At 38.9% G+C, this 17,883-nt stretch overlaps 1 protein-coding gene and 2 long non-coding RNA genes across 9 annotated transcripts in view; 2 read left to right on the top strand and 1 right to left on the bottom strand.

The window, feature by feature from the left end:
• Positions 1–17,883, top strand: part of CADM2 (cell adhesion molecule 2) — a 717,808-nt gene that overhangs the window by 241,843 nt on the left and 458,082 nt on the right. The window lies entirely within an intron of this gene.
• LOC128349665 (uncharacterized) overlaps positions 1–17,883 on the top strand; it is a 229,506-nt gene that overhangs the window by 149,632 nt on the left and 61,991 nt on the right. The window lies entirely within an intron of this gene.
• Positions 11,623–13,441, bottom strand: LOC128349666 (uncharacterized). Its single transcript, XR_008318909.1, has 2 exons — positions 13,363–13,441; positions 11,623–12,053 (listed from the first exon to the last, which is right to left on the bottom strand). It is a non-coding gene; the product is annotated as an uncharacterized LOC128349666 (long non-coding RNA).

Here is a 17,883-nt window from a genome sequence, read left to right as displayed (position 1 = left end):
CAGAGGAGTTTGTAATGAACGATGCATGAGAAGCCTATATAGATTTCCCCCGACTCCCTCACTTTTGGTATAAGATGTGTATTCAGTGACAGTTGACAAAATGTCACTTTTCTGCAGCTTAGCACAGGTCACGATAATGGTTGTAGCTGGAGGAAAACACCTAGTACATCCTCTTTGGGATTGTATCTATCTTGAAAGACTTAACATATGTTGTCCAAGGGAGCATTGTGAATGCAATTCCCCACCTATGTTGCTTGTGACATGCTGGGGTGAAACATTGTTTTCATTCCTTTATATTTGCTTTTCTCAGCAGAGGTTTCCCTCTCTGAATCACAATGGACCCATGCCACTGAATCTACTCAGACAGTGTAGCATCTGTGTATACAACTCTGTGCAGAGCTAGGTTTACTATTCAGCTGAGACCAAATATCAGTCTCAAGCTGCAAGACTCTTTCCTTTTTTTATTTGGTCTTCCCAAGCATAGTCTTTCAATTAAACTTATATAATCTATCATTGTTTTAAATTTTGTTTTTAATCTGTGCTGTTTTATTGTAAACTGCCCAGAGACATGAGTTTGGGGTATACAAATATGCTAGCTAAATAAATAAATAATAGTGAGCAACATCAGCTTGATATGCCCTTACTGCTAACTTTGGGTATACCTTTCCTTGTGTGCTCATGATCAGCCTGTAGGAGGATTCAGAAAAGCTGTTGTGGTTATCCCCTTTGCCTTGAGGATGAACAACAACAAAAAAGCTCTAACTCTCTTTCAGAAAATAGGTTCTGTCTTTCTAGGACAGGATCTATTTTCTAGAATCTTTCCCTAGTAAAACACTCTACTTATTTTGCCTTTCCCATGGGGGAAGGGAAGAGGATTTTATGGGTATGAAGAAGTAGTGTTTTTCTTGGGAAATTCCAGTTGGGGAAGAAAGTGGCAGTTGCTGTTAGAAGTATTGCTGACCCAAAATAGTCTCAATAAAAAAGGGATAAGCAAAGGGTCTCTTGGCACCCCAGCCCACAAAATTTAAGCTGAAAGTTCTCAACTGAAAACTTTGAGGTCAACTCAAAATTTTCCAACTTCCAAGATTTTTAAATTGTTTTTTAAGTATTTTAATTGGATATTTAAGAGAACGTCTTCTTCACCATGAGCTCCACCGCCTGTTAAGATAATCTGGAGAGGGTCATCTGCTGTTGCCGCCAGCTCGTTTGACAGCTAGTCTGGAATGGGCCTTCTCCGTTGCTGCCACTGAACTTTGGAATGTGCTCCCTGTTGAAATAAGAGCTTCCCCATCTCTGGCAACTTTTAAAAAGGCACTGAAGACACATTTATTCACTCAGGCTTTTAATAAGATTTATGGTTTTAAATTTTTAATGTTGATTTTAAATGCTTTTAATGTTAATGATTTTAATGTTTAAATTATTTTCATTGTTTAATTGATTTAGTTTTGATTTTAATTGTTTTGTTTTTATTTTGATGTAAACTGCCCTGGGCCATTTTTGGAAGGGCAGAATATAAATCAAATAAATAAACGAAATAAATAACAAATTGGTTTTAAATGGCTCTGCATTGTTTTAGATTTGTTTTTATATTGTTTTTAACTTGGTTGCTTTTAAATGATGTATTTTACTTGTGCACTGCCCAGAGCCTTTAGATAGGGCGGTATAGGCGTGTAATAAATAAATAATAAATAAACTCTAATTAGTCTTCTCAGCTGAAAACACATTAATAGAATTTGCGTATTCATGAAGCTTACCATTGTTTGAGCCAGTGGCATAGCAAGGTTGGAGTGTACCTGGGGATGAGATTTTATTTTATTTTATTTTTACAATATTTTTATTGAAAGATAAAAGAAAAAAGCAAACAAAGCATAATTACATCTCTTGAAATATCAAGAAACATAGTATATATAGATCATTCAGAGTTCGAAACTGCTCCGAGGCTTTGGAATACACTTCCTGTTGAAATAGGAGCCTCTCCATCTCTTACAACTTTTAAAAGAGCAGTCAACATGCATTTTTTCACCCAGGCTTTTAATTAGATATTATTTTAATTGTGTTTTAAATGTGTTTTAATAGTTTTAAGCTTTTAAATTTTAATTGTTGAAATATGTTAATCTTTTTATTGGTTATTTTTATTGTCCTGTCCAGAGAACTTGCATTTTGGGCAGTATAGAAATATGCTAAATAAATAAATAAATAACAGTAAAAGAAATAGTTGCAGTAATACAAAGTCATAACTTACAAATCAAAGTCAAACCCCGGAAACAAATGGTAACCTTCCTGAATACTGAAATTTATAAAAGGTTCCCAGACTAACACGAATGACTCTACCGAATAATAATTCATATAAGCTGTGACCTTGGAAATCAAAATATAGTCCCATAATTTCAATACCCAACCATCCATAGATAACCGGGGAACTCCGATTGGTGGCACATAAAATCCTAGCTGCACTAATCATGTATAAAGATAGCTCAGTACGTTTAGTAGGAATATTGGGTTTGGTCACGTTTAAAAGGAAAAGTTCTGGCAAGAAAGGAAATTTAATGTTTAAAATTTGCTCAATCTTTGAGTGAATTTGCTTCCAGAAAGATTGGGCCTTTCTGCAAGTCCACCACATGTGGTAGAACGTCCCCACTTGCTGATTACATTTCCAGTATTCCTTTGGATAGCTATTGTCAACTTTGTTAATAATCATTGGGGTGATATACCACCAATAAAACATTTTAAACCAGTTTTCTCTTAGATTGTTGCAAGAGTTAAATTTAATTTTCTTCTTCCATTGATATCCCCAGTCATAAATATCTATTGTTCTGTTGATGTTCTGCATCATGCACTCTTTGATCTGTTCAGTTTCTATGTCATACCTCAATAACAACTTGTATATCACATCCAGCAACTGATCAGCCTTTTTACTCGAACCCAGTTAATTCTCTAAGTTTCCTTCCTTGTCTTTGTATCTCCCTCTGCACAATCGAACTAATTTGTAAATACTGAAACCAAGATGGCTTTTGAATCCATTCCAATGTAAGCATTTGAGTAGATTTGGGTTTAACCTTATCCGTAGTCAGATTTTGTAAGGTATGTGCCTTTTCTCTCCAAAGTTGATATTTACTAGACAATTCTTCTTCATGGAAATAAATGTTTGAAATCGATGCCAGAGGTGACAATCCTGGTCTTATTCTTTTTTTATATTTATCCCAAACAAGTAAAAGATAGTTTCTAATAGTGTGTAATTGTATGTCTGGATTATTTCTCTTTGTATTATTCCATAGAAGATTATGTAAATCTTCTGGAAGATCAAACTCCTCCATACCTGTAAAAAAAACCATTTGATCAAATCGGAAATCCAAGTCAAACAACTTGCATGATAATAAAGAGTCAGATTAGGAATAGGCAAACCTCCTCTCTCTTCTATATCTTGCATTACCTTAAACTTGACTCTTGGCTTTTTATTATCCAAGATAAAAGAGTTTGTTTGTTTGTTTGTTGTTAAATTTATATACTGCCTTTCATTAAAACAATCCCAAGGCGGTTAATTTAAGAGTGTAATTGTCCCTGCCATAATTTCCATGTTTTATCTTCAATTTTAACCAGGTTTAGCTTTTACCACCTCTCTAGTCAGTCAATATAAGTTTCCATATTTGTAAGTAATTGTTTTTTTAAAAAGTCCTTGTTATTACTTGTTAAGCTAACCCCCAAGTATTTAACTGGTTTCCTAGTGACCTGAAATCCAGTACTGTCCTGCAAACAATCTAATTCCTTATCTGTTAAATTCCAAGTAATAATCTGGGTCTTATTGCCGTTAATCTTATAGCCAGAGATTGTACCGTATTGGTGTATATATTCTAGTAATATAGCAAGAGGGTCCTTTATTTGAGTGATAGTGAAGATTACATCATCTGCATACAATTTTAATTTATGTTCCTGATTTTCCATTGTGATTCCATGCAGGGGCGTAGCAAGGTTGGAGTGGGCCCAAAGACAAGATTTTAAAATGCCCCCTGCCTCACTGAAGCCAATAGAACATCATCCTAAATTATTTTTTTAAAGGTTGAAATGAAAAAGCCAATGAAAAAGGCCAGTCTAAGTTATCAAAAGCTTTTTCTGCATCTAAAAAGGTTATTGCAGCTTTTGTCTTCTTCAAAGTTATATTATCTATTGCATTCAATCAAAATCTCATGTTACCGTTCATAAATTGCTTAGGAGTAAATCCTGTCTGGTCTGAGTGGATAATCTTGGAAATAAAACCCTTCAACCTTGCCGCCAAAATTGAAGTAAAAAAATTGTGATCCACATTCAATAAAGATATGGGCCTGTATGATTCAAGACGGGTAGGATCTTTTCCTTCTTTATGAATAAGAGAGATAATTGCTTCTTGCTAAGAAGCTGGTAAGGTATAATGAGTTAAAATTGCATTCATTACTTGGGTTAACAGACCAGATAGCATTTATTGAAATTGCTTGTAGTAGATCGAAGACAGCCCATCCGGGCCTAGGGCATTATTCTTTAAACATCTTATTGCAGACCTTATTTCCTCTTGGCTTGATTTTTTCCGGGTCTCTTTTTTCCTCTTTGTATAGTTAAAGTAATATTCAACAAATTGATCAGTTATCCAATTAGTAGTTGAAACAAATTCTTTACCATTCCATATAGAATTAATAGTTCACTTTTCCTGTTCCTTTCGGTGTTGGTGTGCCAATAACCTATCTGGCTTATTGCCTTTTTCAAAATATCTTTGTTTTGCATAAATCATGTTCTTGTATGTTTCTTTAGATTCTTTAAGATCCATCTGCTTATGAAATTCTTATACCTTTCCAAATGTCTTTTAAAGGAGTTGTCTTATGAATTGCTTCAAATGTAGAAGCTTGGTCTCGTTTCTGTTCTTCCGGTAAGTTGTCATCAACGGTTCTGTTTGAGACAATTGAGGTGTCACTGACACTTAATGATTCCTGAAAATGTTTTGCATCAGAAAGTGTATATCTGTGATTTCCCACGATCCAGGAGAACTTACAAACAAAAGGGGGTCAGCCATCTGTATTTGATTTTCCTTTCCTGAAGTATAACAGTAAGAAATTAAAATTCCCATCGTTTCATTAAAATATCCACCAGAACATCTGGAAGGATTTCAATCTGTTCATTATTGTATTCCAGAGGGTAACTCTTCTGTAGTTGAAGAATCTCTTCCTTAGTTCTTCTAGTCTTAAATGTTATAAAAATATTTCTAGTTATGTTTCTCTCTCCTGGGCGTATCTGGAGTTCATCCTGTGGAGTTCTTGAATATCCAATAGATCCTCTGAGTCACGCCCTAGAAATTTCTAAAGTAAAGCTCCAGTTGCACCTTGTGGATCATCTTTCCCAAATTGCTCCATCAGTCTTCGAACTTAAAGGTTACAGGCACTTGCTTTAGACTCAAGAATTTTGATACAGTTTTCAAAGCGTCTAAAGTCAGCTTCCCGTGATGATTTCTCAGTTGCTAACTCCTGTTAAGTCTGAGATACCTGAGAGATCTGTTGTGCTAATTTCGATTCCAAAGCACCAAATCTTGATGTAACGGCAGCTTGAAAACTGTCAAATTTAGAATCAATACTGTTGAATTTAGATTCAAAGCTGATTAGTTTACCTTCAATTCGAATCGAAACACTACACAATTCCTGAAGTTTGGAAAGAGAGGATGGGGCTTCTCGTGATGTAGAGCCCATTGGTTCATCAACATCAGATGAAGATTATTTTACTTCTTTTCCTTGTCTCTTCTTTCTCATTTTTCTTATAGATTTTGGATTAAAGTATTTCTCCATAGAACAAAAAAGGGAACAACAAAGGCAAAAAAGGTGCCAAAAGACTGACCTTAATATGCTGATTTATTTGCTTATCCCTCACAAGCCAAGCCACAGGAAGATGGTATTACCAACTAAAGATTCTGGTTGTGATCACCAGAAGCCACTCACCACCACCCCTTCCATTGTGGGATCAAAATGACTTCAAAGTTCCGCTCAATGTCCAAAAACAGCTCCTCTGCTCTGATTTAGCTTTTGCGCAGCTGAATATTAGGGTTATGAAAGATTTATTAGGAGCAACATTTTCCACTGCTGCAACTCAGGTTGCGATATTGTCTGAGAATGGAGGATGAAATTTTAAAATGGGACCCTCACTGCCTTCCTCTTCTTCTCTTGTTCCCCATGTCTTTGCTGCAGAAGAACATTAAGGACATGCATAATATATTCAACCACGCACCATATCAGCTGAAATCCTTTATCCAATAAACATAGCAATTGCTAGAATTTTAACAGCACTCAGCAGTGTATGGATATGCACAGAATATTTTTCATACACTCAGCATCGCATAAGATATAAGAACAGCCCAGCTGGATCAGGCCCATCTAGTCCAGCATCCTGTTGCAAACAATGGCAAATCCATAATGCATATCAAATCCACAATGTATATGGATGCCAATTTGCTTCCAGATCCAATTCAAGGTGCTGGTTATTACCTTTATAGCATTTAACAGTTTGGGCCCTGGATACCTGAAGGACCACCAGCTCCGAAGGTTTTCTGCCCACCCAACAAGGTTGTCGGGGGGCCTTTGCTCCAGTTACTGACCTTGAGAGAGGATAAATTGTCCAAGTGGGACAGGGCCTTCTCTATGTTGCCCCCAGGCTCTGGAATGCTCTCCCAGTGAATGTCCACTCTTGGACATCTGCGGCTGCTTTTTAAAAAGAACTTAGGATCTTTTTATTTGTTCAGGCTTTTACTCCTTAGTGGCTGCCAGGTCTCTCAGCTCTCCTGCTTCTGTTTGCCTTTTTTCGGTGGTGGGTTTTTGGGGTTTTTCTGTGTGTGTTTTCTATGGTGTTTACTGTTTAACTGATTTTATTTATTTTTATTTATTTATTTAACAAATTTCTATACCACCCAAAATTTGCTGCTTGGAGCGGTTTACAGTTTTAAATGTGATCTTTATGGAGTTTTATTTTATTTTAACTTTTGTAAACCACCTTGGAATGCTTTATGCAAGGCATTATACAAATTGAATATTTGTTTGTTTATTTAAATATGTAAATATATGCAGTATGGATAAAATTGATTTGGAAATTTACAAATACTGCAGACATGTTAAATATTTCATTCATCAGTACTTAATAGTTACCTTTCATGTTCTGTGAGAGGACAATTTGAATGGAATATGTGAAGATGTAAGAAGAAAATGTTCAGCAATGAACATTTTAGTGCACATTTGAGTTGTCTGTTCTTTGAGCAAAGAAGTGAGATTAATGAATTTTAAAATAAAGATGAGATTCCAGGCTGTGGCTAGTGTAGGTTGTTTGTTTATTTGTCAATCATACTTTATTCTTTCTTTGAATAGAAAGCAGAGGAATTACTTATGATACTGAATTTAAGCATTCATGTAGTTGTTTTATCAAGCATGAATACTTATGATAAAGAATTTTGAAATGTAGTTCATAAATTTTTTTTAACGACTGCATAGAAATTCAGGCATTAGCTAGACTTAGGCTGAAACCCTAAACACACTTTCTGTTGAGCAAATCTCATTGAACTTGATGGGAATTATTTATAAAAATGCGTAGGATTGCATTGTTAATGATCTTAAATATCCCTTTTGTATGGTGATATAGTCACTCCAAACTTCCCAGGCTTATAGGGACAAACTAGCTAAAATCCCCTGTTGCTCCCACTTAATAGAGTAGTAATAAAGAGAAAATATTCTACATAATATAATATTCTAGATAATATTCTACGTAATATAACCTTTATGGTTTTATTGTGCTTGTTTTTTAATCTTTTAATCAGATTTGTATTTTTATGTTAGAGCTGATACTTTAATTCTGTAATTTTTGTTGTCTTGTATTAACTTTTGTGTGAACCACCTTGAAATTGTTTTTAAATGAAAAGCAGTATAGAAATTTAACAATAAATAAATAGACAGACAGACATCCTGAGGCTTGTTTTGGAAGGACATGGAACAAGCTACTTGTGCTAAGGCAGACTAAAGTTGCACTACTGCAGGCATGCTTGTGCAACAGTTGCACAATTGCAACATGCCTGGTTTTAAAGGGAACTTGTGTGCAGGAGTGCTGTAGTGCAAGAGTGCAATTTCACCAGACTTTGAGTTCGTGCACACAGCTTCGCTGGGGTGGGAGGGCAGGCTTTGGGGAAGGCAGGAGCTCACCTGCCTTCCCTGACTGATGAGCAGCTGCCGTCCTCCCCTCCACAGCACCGTGTGCCTACATGAGCAGTAAGGCAGCAGAGGAAGATGCTGGGGGGAGGGACTTTGCCCCTCTCTCATTCCAGATGATAGGTTCGCTTAACCTCAGCTAAACACGGGATTAAAAACTCAGGTGCACGGGTGGCTCTGGGATTGGCCTGAACCCAGCGCTTCACATGTGCAGCCTAGTCCAGGCTGGGTTGCCCTAGCTTGGGTTAGGCTGCACATGTGAAAACCCTTTCTGTGTTTTAGGGCAACTATGACATCTCCTTGCATTAATACAACTTTGTTATACAAGTGCTTCATTTCAGACAATGGAAACATTTCTTTGCCAGAATGACAATAATTTGATATAAAGCAATTATGAAAACTTGGGAGGCATTATTTAGCATATGACACTGTATATCTTCTATAATGATATAGATTCTACAGGCAGCTTATTACAGATAGGTTTACTTGGGCTTGTAGTAATATTGTGTGAAATGTAAAATGGTCTTAAGGTATGCTTTGATAATAGGAAAAAATTACTTCTGGCACAGGATTTTAAATACCACATATGTACCTATAAAGCAGAACACCCACTCCTCCCACCCTAGTTTTCTGCCGAGATGCTGCTATATTTGCCACTTCCCTTTAAAACTTCTCTTGCCTAAACCCAACATATTCTGGAAGTTGTGTTTGAATTCATATGCAATACTTGTGGAGAGTTGTTTTTTCAAACTCTTAGCAGTCATTCACTACACAATATCTAACTTCCTGCTGATAGCATTTTCTGTTAAAGGATACAGTAGGTAATCATCTGATTGCCTAAGTGCATCTTGTCATTATTGCAAACTGCTTCCTATTGCCTAGACTTCTAGTCCTTTGTCCTTCAAAACAATGATCAGAATGAAAGTGATTTAAATAACTATGTTACAAATAAGTCCTATGTTCAGATACAGTGGTGACTTTCACCTTCTCCGAGTGCCACTCAACTCTAGCTATTTTTTGTGTTAATTTCTTCTTTTAATTTATTTACTTGAGAGGTTTTTCCTCTTTCAAAAGGAAAAGTGAGCAAGCAAGCTGTTTCAGGCAGCTTTTCTGCCAGTGCAGATTTCCTCATCAAAACACACAGATGTTTTGAGGGCTCTCAATGCGTGGATGAGGTAGTGGTCCTGAGTGGCAGGGTTTAGATTTGTTAGGCACTGGGATACATTTTGGGGCAAGCAAAGCCTGTACAAAAGAGATGGGTTTTACTTGAACAAAGATGGAACCAGACTGCTGGTGCTTAAAAAAAAAAAAGTGAAGTGCTTGCTGATAGCTCGAAGGGAATTCTGGGTAAATTTGACCGATATGTGAATGCACCCCATCAGTTCCGGAGGAGATGCAAAGTAAAAGCTGGGTGTGAAAAACTTCCAGGTAAGAGACTCGGCATATAGGTGTCTATATGCCAGAAGCTCCGAGCAAAGATGGGAGAGCTGGAGTGCTTGATTACTAATGCAAACACAGATATAGTGGGCATAATGGAAACTTGGTGAAATGGTGAGAACCAGTGGGTCACTGTTATTCCTGGACACAAACTCTACAGATGGGACAGGGAGGGAAGAATTAGGAATGGAGTAGTACTATATATTAAAGAAGGGATAGATTCCAACAAGCTAGAAAACCTAGGCAGACCATAGTCATCCATAGAGTCATTATGGATGGCAATGTGAGGACTGAAAGGAACTGTGTTACTAGGGACATGCTATTGCCCTCCAGATTAAAATGCTGAGAGTGACATGGGCGCTTTCCAGATTAATCTTTACAACGTATTTGCTAAGTGTGCTTATGTACTTGTGACACTGCAGTCCCTATGCTGTCAGCAGGGTGCCATTTACATTTTGGATGCATTGTTTTGGATTTTATCGGTGTGATTTAGGCCTATAATGTTGTAAATGCGTTGCAGGAAAGTGGCTATATTTTTCCGTTTTAGGAGGCTTGCCCCACAGTTTGTGCATTGCAAAGTAGTGCTGTGTGAACAGTTCGAATCACAGTGTGATGATTTGTTGGTTTCTATGAACCCCTTTTCTGATCAGAGGTGCCTGGCAAGGACTCGCTCATAGGCAGCAGTTCGCTCTGTCTCACTCATCTCCCTTCCCCAGCTCTCTGCCATAACACTCCTCAGAAAGTAGCAGCTTGTTCCCAAATGATTGGTCTCACGGGGGTCTGGTGCGGGGGTCCTGTCTTCTCCTCAGGAGATTCAGGGAGGATCATTGCAAACCTCACTAGTGCTGCCGCCACCCAGCTATATTTGTCTTCTTTTTGCAGAGAGGGAGAGATAAATATCTAGGCTTTCCCCTCCTTTCCTTCCCACAGATTGCAAACCCCACACTTCCCTCCTCATCCGTTTGCTTCCAATATAACTTGAGCTTGCCAGCACAGAAGGGGAGGGGAGATGGAGGGAGAAGATCAAAGCGGTTTATTTATTTTTCCCCCATCGGGGTTCTCTTGTGCAGTCCCCTTTTAATTTGCTACTTTGGCCAGAGACTCATACTAGTGCAGCTGAGCAGAATTCTGAATCCAACCCTTTCTCGTGCACTTTTACTACTAGTAGTACTACTGCTATTACTTTGATAGCCTCCCCTACCTTAGGAAGCCCTCTGTGGCACCTGAAAAAAAGCCCTGGGCTGCACAACCCTTGGGAACATATTTTCACAGGGCATAGAGAGCTTTCTGTGGAAGGAGAGGACATCGAAAACTACCTCTTCTCCACTGCATAATTGCACTTAGTTGGGAAGTTCTGTAGGCTGCTCTGGGCTTCCTGAATGCCATCTACTGAAACTAGCTAAACTATAGCAATAGCAATAGCGCTTACATTTATATACCGCTCTATAGCCGGAACTCTCTAAGCGGTTTACAATGATTTTAGCATATTGCCCCCAACATTCTGGGTACTCATTTTACCGACCTCGGAAGGATGGAAGGCTGAGTCAACCTTGAGCCCCTGGTCAGGATCGAACTTGTAACCTTCTGGTTACAGGGCGGCAATTTTAGCACTGCGCCACCAGGGGCTCTGGTATATATCATTGACTTTTCATAGAGCTAATTGATCAGTGGCTGCTTCTGTGGCACTTCCAGTTGCAAACTAGCTGCTTTCTTCCTCCCTTCTTTCCTCCCTCCCTCCCTCCCTTCCTTCCTTTTTTAGGAAAGCCCAAGGAAAGAACCAATATGGATTGTAAACATACTATTGGTTCCAGGGTTTTCTAAACTGGACAATAGTAAAAGAGCAAGGACGGGTACCTGCTGGTATCCAAAATCTGTGTAAATCTCAGTGCACTACTAAAATGTAGTGCTGAGAGAATCAGATTTACAAAATCTTTTAGCATTGATAAGAAGTTTCTACAATAAACATTTCTTATTGATGATATGATACGCATGATAAGATACAGTTTTTGTTTTTATTTTTTAATGTATGGATTATTTTTCTCTTTTGTTTTGAAATATTTTGACAATAAAATGGGTAAAGGGCAAAATAAAAGGGGCATGTCAAACTCAAGGTACAGATAGTTCCAAAGCATGAAGATGAGTGCTTTCAGTATTGAGTCTTCTTCAGTTTCTTTGATCAGGAAGACTGAACTTTTGCTGCACCTTAAGCTGGTGAGTCCCAGCAATTCAATAAGGAAAGCAAAACAATACATTACAAAGCAAGAAAGGGAAAACAATAAAATGCTTCCTAGTTTTAGCATCTGCAGGCAGAAGGAACCCTGTCTCTGTTGGGGGCATCAGGAGGACTCAAATGACTGTGCCTTCAGTTGACTTGGACTCAGAACAGCGAAACTCTGGCCTTTCCTTTCCTGAAACAGACAGCTCCTGCAAGGCAAATACAACTGTATTAAATCCCGGCTAGGTCACCTCCTTACAACTGATGGCCCTGTCCTTTGCTGCTTTTGAAGCTGCAGCTGCTAGTTCCTTCCTGGCTACATAAAGAGGTGAAGGGAATGGTGGGTTCCCCTCTGTACAACTGGAAAGCAGGCAAGCTTGATGTAAAGTCAGTTGTCCTCACCTGGAGCTTCCCCACACAGGGCTTACAGCTCTCAAAGTATCTGATGAGCAAAGCCACTTTTAATGAAACTCACAGCATTAAGGAAGTGTGTTTTTACTGTGTGTTTACATTTGTGTGTTTACTGTGTGTTTTCATTTGTGTAGGTTCACACTTGGCCCACTTCTGTGTTTTCCTTGTGACCAAGGGCTTCCTATAGGAAGCGGGACACCACACCTCTCTGTTTTCCAAGGCTTTAGAAATAAAACACCCTATGTGATCTGGCTTTGTTGAAGTGCACACACACACACACACACACACACACACACACACACACACTCCTGCTTAATTGGTTTGGCTGCCTATTTACACACACACACACACACACACACACACAAACAAACACGTCCCCATCATGTGTCAGCCCTCCTACAACATCACCTCTGCATTACCAGTTTTCAGGCTTTTTACACTTTGAAGGTTTTTGGAGGGGGAAGATCCAGGGAGAACAGAGCGTTTGCAGTCTTTTGCAGGAAATGGGCATTTCCTTGCAGAAAGTCCAAGCTGTTCAGGCGTTCATAGTGGCCATGACAACAATGGGTCTGTACCAAGTTGTCTCAGGACGAACACATGTTTCTGGTTACATTCTTGTTTTGGTCTTTCACTCTGATCAGAGTGGGGTTCTGATCATCGGTGGGGATTCCTGAGATTTCCCCATTGTCATGGATGGACCACCATCTGGTTAAGGTGAGACTCACAATTGCGTCCCACCTTTGCTGGGGTGAGGGACCTATTTTGATGGTCCACCCAAGAAGTTTATTAGATCCCATTAGATTCCAAGGAGCCTTGGGGGGATTTAGTGCTGGCTCTGCCAGTGATCCTGTTGATGCCCTGGTGGAGAACTGGAACAGCAAACTCACAAGGGCAGTAGACAGGATCTCTCCTAAGTATCCACTCTGAACAGCTTCAAAATTGGCCCCTTGGTATATGGAAGAACTAAGGAGTCTGAAGTGGCAAGGTAGACAACTAGAGTTAAATTGGAGAAAGACTCAGCTCGAATCCAACAGATCGCAACATAGAGCACATTTGAAGATCTATGGTCAGGAAATACGGGCAGCAAATAAAGGATTATTTTCTGACCGTATTGTAAAAGTTCATGTCTGGTGGAGTTGTTCAGGGTGGTGAGAGGGCTATAAGTGCCTCTCCTTCCTTGAATTAGAATTTGGAACCTCTCCTTCCTTGAATTAGAATTTGGAACCATCAATGTTGTTGGAAATTCTCTGTGGTGAGAGAATTCTTTTCTCATTATAGCAGAGTGCACAGAGGCACAACACAGCGGAATTTAGTTAGGCATGCATGTACGCTGAGAGTAAAGTAATTTGGAGGCAATTCATAGTTTCAAATCAATATATAAGGCATTTATTAAGGAACTCCATTCTAGATAGGAAAGTGAGGAGTTAGGATCTCTAATCTATCTATCTAGCTGGATGCAGATGGATTCTGCATCTTCTCTGCACACATGGTACAGGGAGAGAGGCTTGCCATGTTGCAAGGTAGAAGGGCAGGAAGGGAAGAGAGAGAGGAAGGAAGTTAATCCCTGAGATTAGCAATCTACATATCCAAAGGGATAGTGTCAGAGCAGTGGAGAAGGGGTGACCAATGTCTTGACCCACTAGCCCTCTGACTCACTAGTCTGTCCTCCACTGTCTGAGACAAGAGACAGCGCAAAGTCCTTTAACTTCCAACAAATGTGATGTATTTAATGAGTTATTTGTGAATAAAATCTCTTGTATTTGGGCTGAATTGGATTCAAACTCCACAATTACAGCAGTGTCTGATGCAGAGGTGTCCAGAAACTCCCCCTATGTCCTCGCCAGCTGGATCAGTTCCAGTTTGTGACTCCTGAGGATGTGGACAAGCTGCTTGGACTGGTGTGGTCTACCACCTGTTCTCTTGACCCTTGTCCAACATGGCTTGTTCTATCTAGCAGGGAGGTTGTTATAGAAGGCCTGGTAGAAATCATAAATGCTTCTCTGAGGGAGGGCAGGATGCCTCCTTGCTTTAAGGAGACAATTATTAGGCCTCTTTTAAAGAAGCCTGTGTTGGAACCCTCAGAGTTAAGCAACTAACCCTTCAGATTTAAGGAAGGTTGGAGGTCTGCCTCCAACCTTCTGTGGTTGGGCAAGGTAATTGAGAGGGTGGTAGTCTCTCAGCTCCAGGCTGTCTTGGATGAAACTGATTATCTAGACCCATTTCAGTCTGGCTTTTGGGTTGGCTATGGTGTGGAGACTGCCTTGGTCGGCCTGATGGATGATCTCCCATTAGGAATTGAAAGAGGAAGTGTGACTCTGTTGGTTCTTTTGGATCTCACAGTGGCTTTTGATACTATCGACCATACTATCCTTTTAGAGCATCTGAGGGGGTTGGGGGGTAGGAGGCACTGCTTTGCAGTGGTTCACTCTTACCTTTCAGACAGATTCCAGATGGTGTCCATTGGAGACTGTTGTTCTTCAAAATCTGAACTATCATATGGCTTCCCTCAGGGCTCCATATTGTCTGAAGTTGTTTAACATCTACATGAAACCATTGGGAGAGATCATCAGGAGATTTGGTGCAGGGTTATCAGTGTGCTGATGAGACCCCAATCTATTTCTCCATTTCCCAGTCTATTATCCATTTGAATATCATTGGGAAAAGGCATAACATCCCTAAATGCCTTTCTGGAAGTGGTAATTGGCTGGCTAAGGGAAAACAAACAGAGGCTGAATCCAGATAAGACAGAGGTACTTAATGTGCGTGGTTGGAACTCAGGAGACAATTTTGATCTGCCTGTTCTGGATAGGGTCACACTTCTCCAGAAGGACCAGGTACACAGTATGGGGGTACTTCTGGATCCTCACCTCTCAGTGGTCTCCCAGGTCAAGGCAGTGGCAAGAGGTGCTTTCTATCAGCTTCAACTGATACAACAGCTGTGTCTGTTTCTTGAACTCACTGTCCATTGAGATCATCTGGGGAAGTTCGTCTACAGTTGCCACAAGCTTGTCTGGTGGCTATTCAGAGAAGGGCCTTCTCTGTTGCTGCCCCGAGGCTCTGGAATGCTTTCCCTCCCCATCTCTGACAACTTTTAAAAAGTCAGTCAAGACACATTAGTTCATCCAGGCTTTTAATTAGTTTTGTTGGTTTTTAAACATTGTTTAAATTTTAAATTATTGTGATTTTAACCCTTTTGTTTTGTTGTAATCTGTATTGTATTGTGAGTCTATTTATCTCTTTTTAATTTTGTTGTAGTTTGTATTTTATTGGAAGCTGCCCAGAGACATAAGTTTGGGGTAGGATATAAATATGGCCAAATAAATAGATAGATAAATAATAGGAATATATCATTCTTTCTGGGGTGTGTGTGTAAACTTTTCTACAGTAATGCAATTTCTTTTATTTTTTATCATCTAATTCAAAATGGCACTGTAACAGCTTACAGATATTGCAAGTTAACTTCTTTTATCCTAAAAAGAGAAAACAGTCTTATTCTCTGATGCAGCCTCTGTCAGCATTCTGCTAATATATATCTTTCCCTCCTCCACAAAGCAGCTTGTGAAGAGAACAAAAAAACCCCACTGCTGTCTTTGGACAAATGTGAATTGGCATAGCTATAGGACTAAAGTTACCCCTGCTAATTTTGCAGAGACACCTTTTAACATGGTGATTCTCTTTATTTAGCAGGTGAAGAGTAACTGGCCCTCTCCACCCTCAGCACAGTACCTCCAGTGACTGTTGCTGGTGTCTATCTTGTGTTTCTTTTTAGATTGTGAGCCCTTTGGGGACCGAGATTTTATTTATTTATTATTTCTCTGTATAAACTGCTCTGAGCCATTTTTGGAAGGGTGGTATAGAAATCGAATTAATAATAATAATAACAGCAACAGTAGCAGCAACAATATTGATAATAAAATCCAGTCATCCCAGGTCCTTGGGACGGACTCGATGTCTGGATAAAACAAACCAGTCAATGACACCTGTCTGACCATGTAAACAACAACAACAACAATAATATTAATAAAGAATAAAGAGGACATTATATGCAATGATAATACATATTAAGCCCTTTAAAATATCTTTCACAACCAATCTTGCAGTGATTGTCACTGGATTAACATGGCAGAATCAAAGGAAATGGTCCAAATGCTAAGGAAAAAAAGAAAGGGAGAATAGGATAGAACTTGTGAAACACCATAGTACTGCTTTGATTTTCTCTCACTGTCTTTTGCTTCCCAAAAGAGAGAAGGTATGGCCAAGGTCTAAAATACTTACAGTTTAAACAGATCATACTTCCTAGAAGACACCTTTGCACTTAAATATATTACCAGCTAAAATTTACCTCAAACTAATACATTTTCTGTACATATGCCTTTGAAATGCTAATGAATTTGCCACAGAATAGCCTGACCTGCTGCTTTCTCTGCCCATTTGGATTTCTAAATATTGCCATTCCTTCACTATCTACTCTCTCTCATTAAATGTTAAAGATATATGAAATAGGGCCCATGGGGACCAAGGTCTCTTGGATCATAGACTAACTTCTTATGTGTAATTGTATTCCTTATTTTAGACATTTTAAAATAGCAGTAACTTCTATCTACTTCACTAACAAAAATAGTCACAAAAGTCTACTCCTGACCAACCAGTCTCAGGGTTAACTAGAAAATATCTTTAGACATGTTAAAAAAAACCAGTACATATTAATATTTTTTTAGTGTCTTTGTATACATACTTGTTGAATTACAATGTTAAGATTTTTTTTACAAGTGTTCCAATGTAAATAATTACTTCAATTGGTTAGAATATAACATTTAAACAACAATAAGTATATTTATTGATTTCCTTTCCCCAATCAAATACTTAACTACTTAGCTAGTAGTTACACGCGCGAACACACACACACACACTTTCTTGTTTGTTTTATTTTATTTATTCTATTTATATATCACCCTTCCTAAAGTGGCTCAGGGCAGTTTACATTAAATTCAAAAACACAAGACACATAATAAAACAGTAAAAAACAAACATATTTAAACCAGATTAAAATTTAAAATTAAAACTAGATATAATTAAAAGCCACGCTAAAAAGATAGGTTTTTAAGGCTCTCCTGAAGGTCTCCAAGGAAGATAATCCTCTTATATTCACAGGAACTGTGTTCCACATCCCAGAGGTGACAACTGAGAAGGCCCAATCCCAGGTTGCCACCAGATGAACCAGTGGCACCTGAAGACAGGGCTCTCCTAATGAACTTAGTAAGTGGTGGGAATCTTGTAGGGAAAGGTGCTCTCTCAGGTAACCTGGACCTAAGCCAGGTCCCAAAGTAATAACCAGCACTTTGTACTTTGCCTGGAAACATATCGGCATCCAGTGCAACTGTTCAGTGCAACTGAAAACAGGCATAATATGGTCTTTCTGGAATACCACAGATACCAATCTGCTGACACATTTTGAACTAACTGAAGTTTATACAAACTATGTACAAAGGCAGCTCTACATAGAACACATTGCAGTAGTCCCACCTGGAGGTTTCCAGCTGGTGTACCACTATTTTCAGGTTATTCTCCTCAAGGAACAGGTGGAGTTGTTGAATCAATCACAGCTGGTAAAATGCACTCCTGGCCACA

Source organism: Hemicordylus capensis, chromosome 3, assembly GCF_027244095.1.
Source record: "Hemicordylus capensis ecotype Gifberg chromosome 3, rHemCap1.1.pri, whole genome shotgun sequence".
Lineage (NCBI taxonomy): Eukaryota > Metazoa > Chordata > Lepidosauria > Squamata > Cordylidae > Hemicordylus > Hemicordylus capensis.
This window is presented reverse-complemented; position numbering and strand designations above follow the sequence as displayed.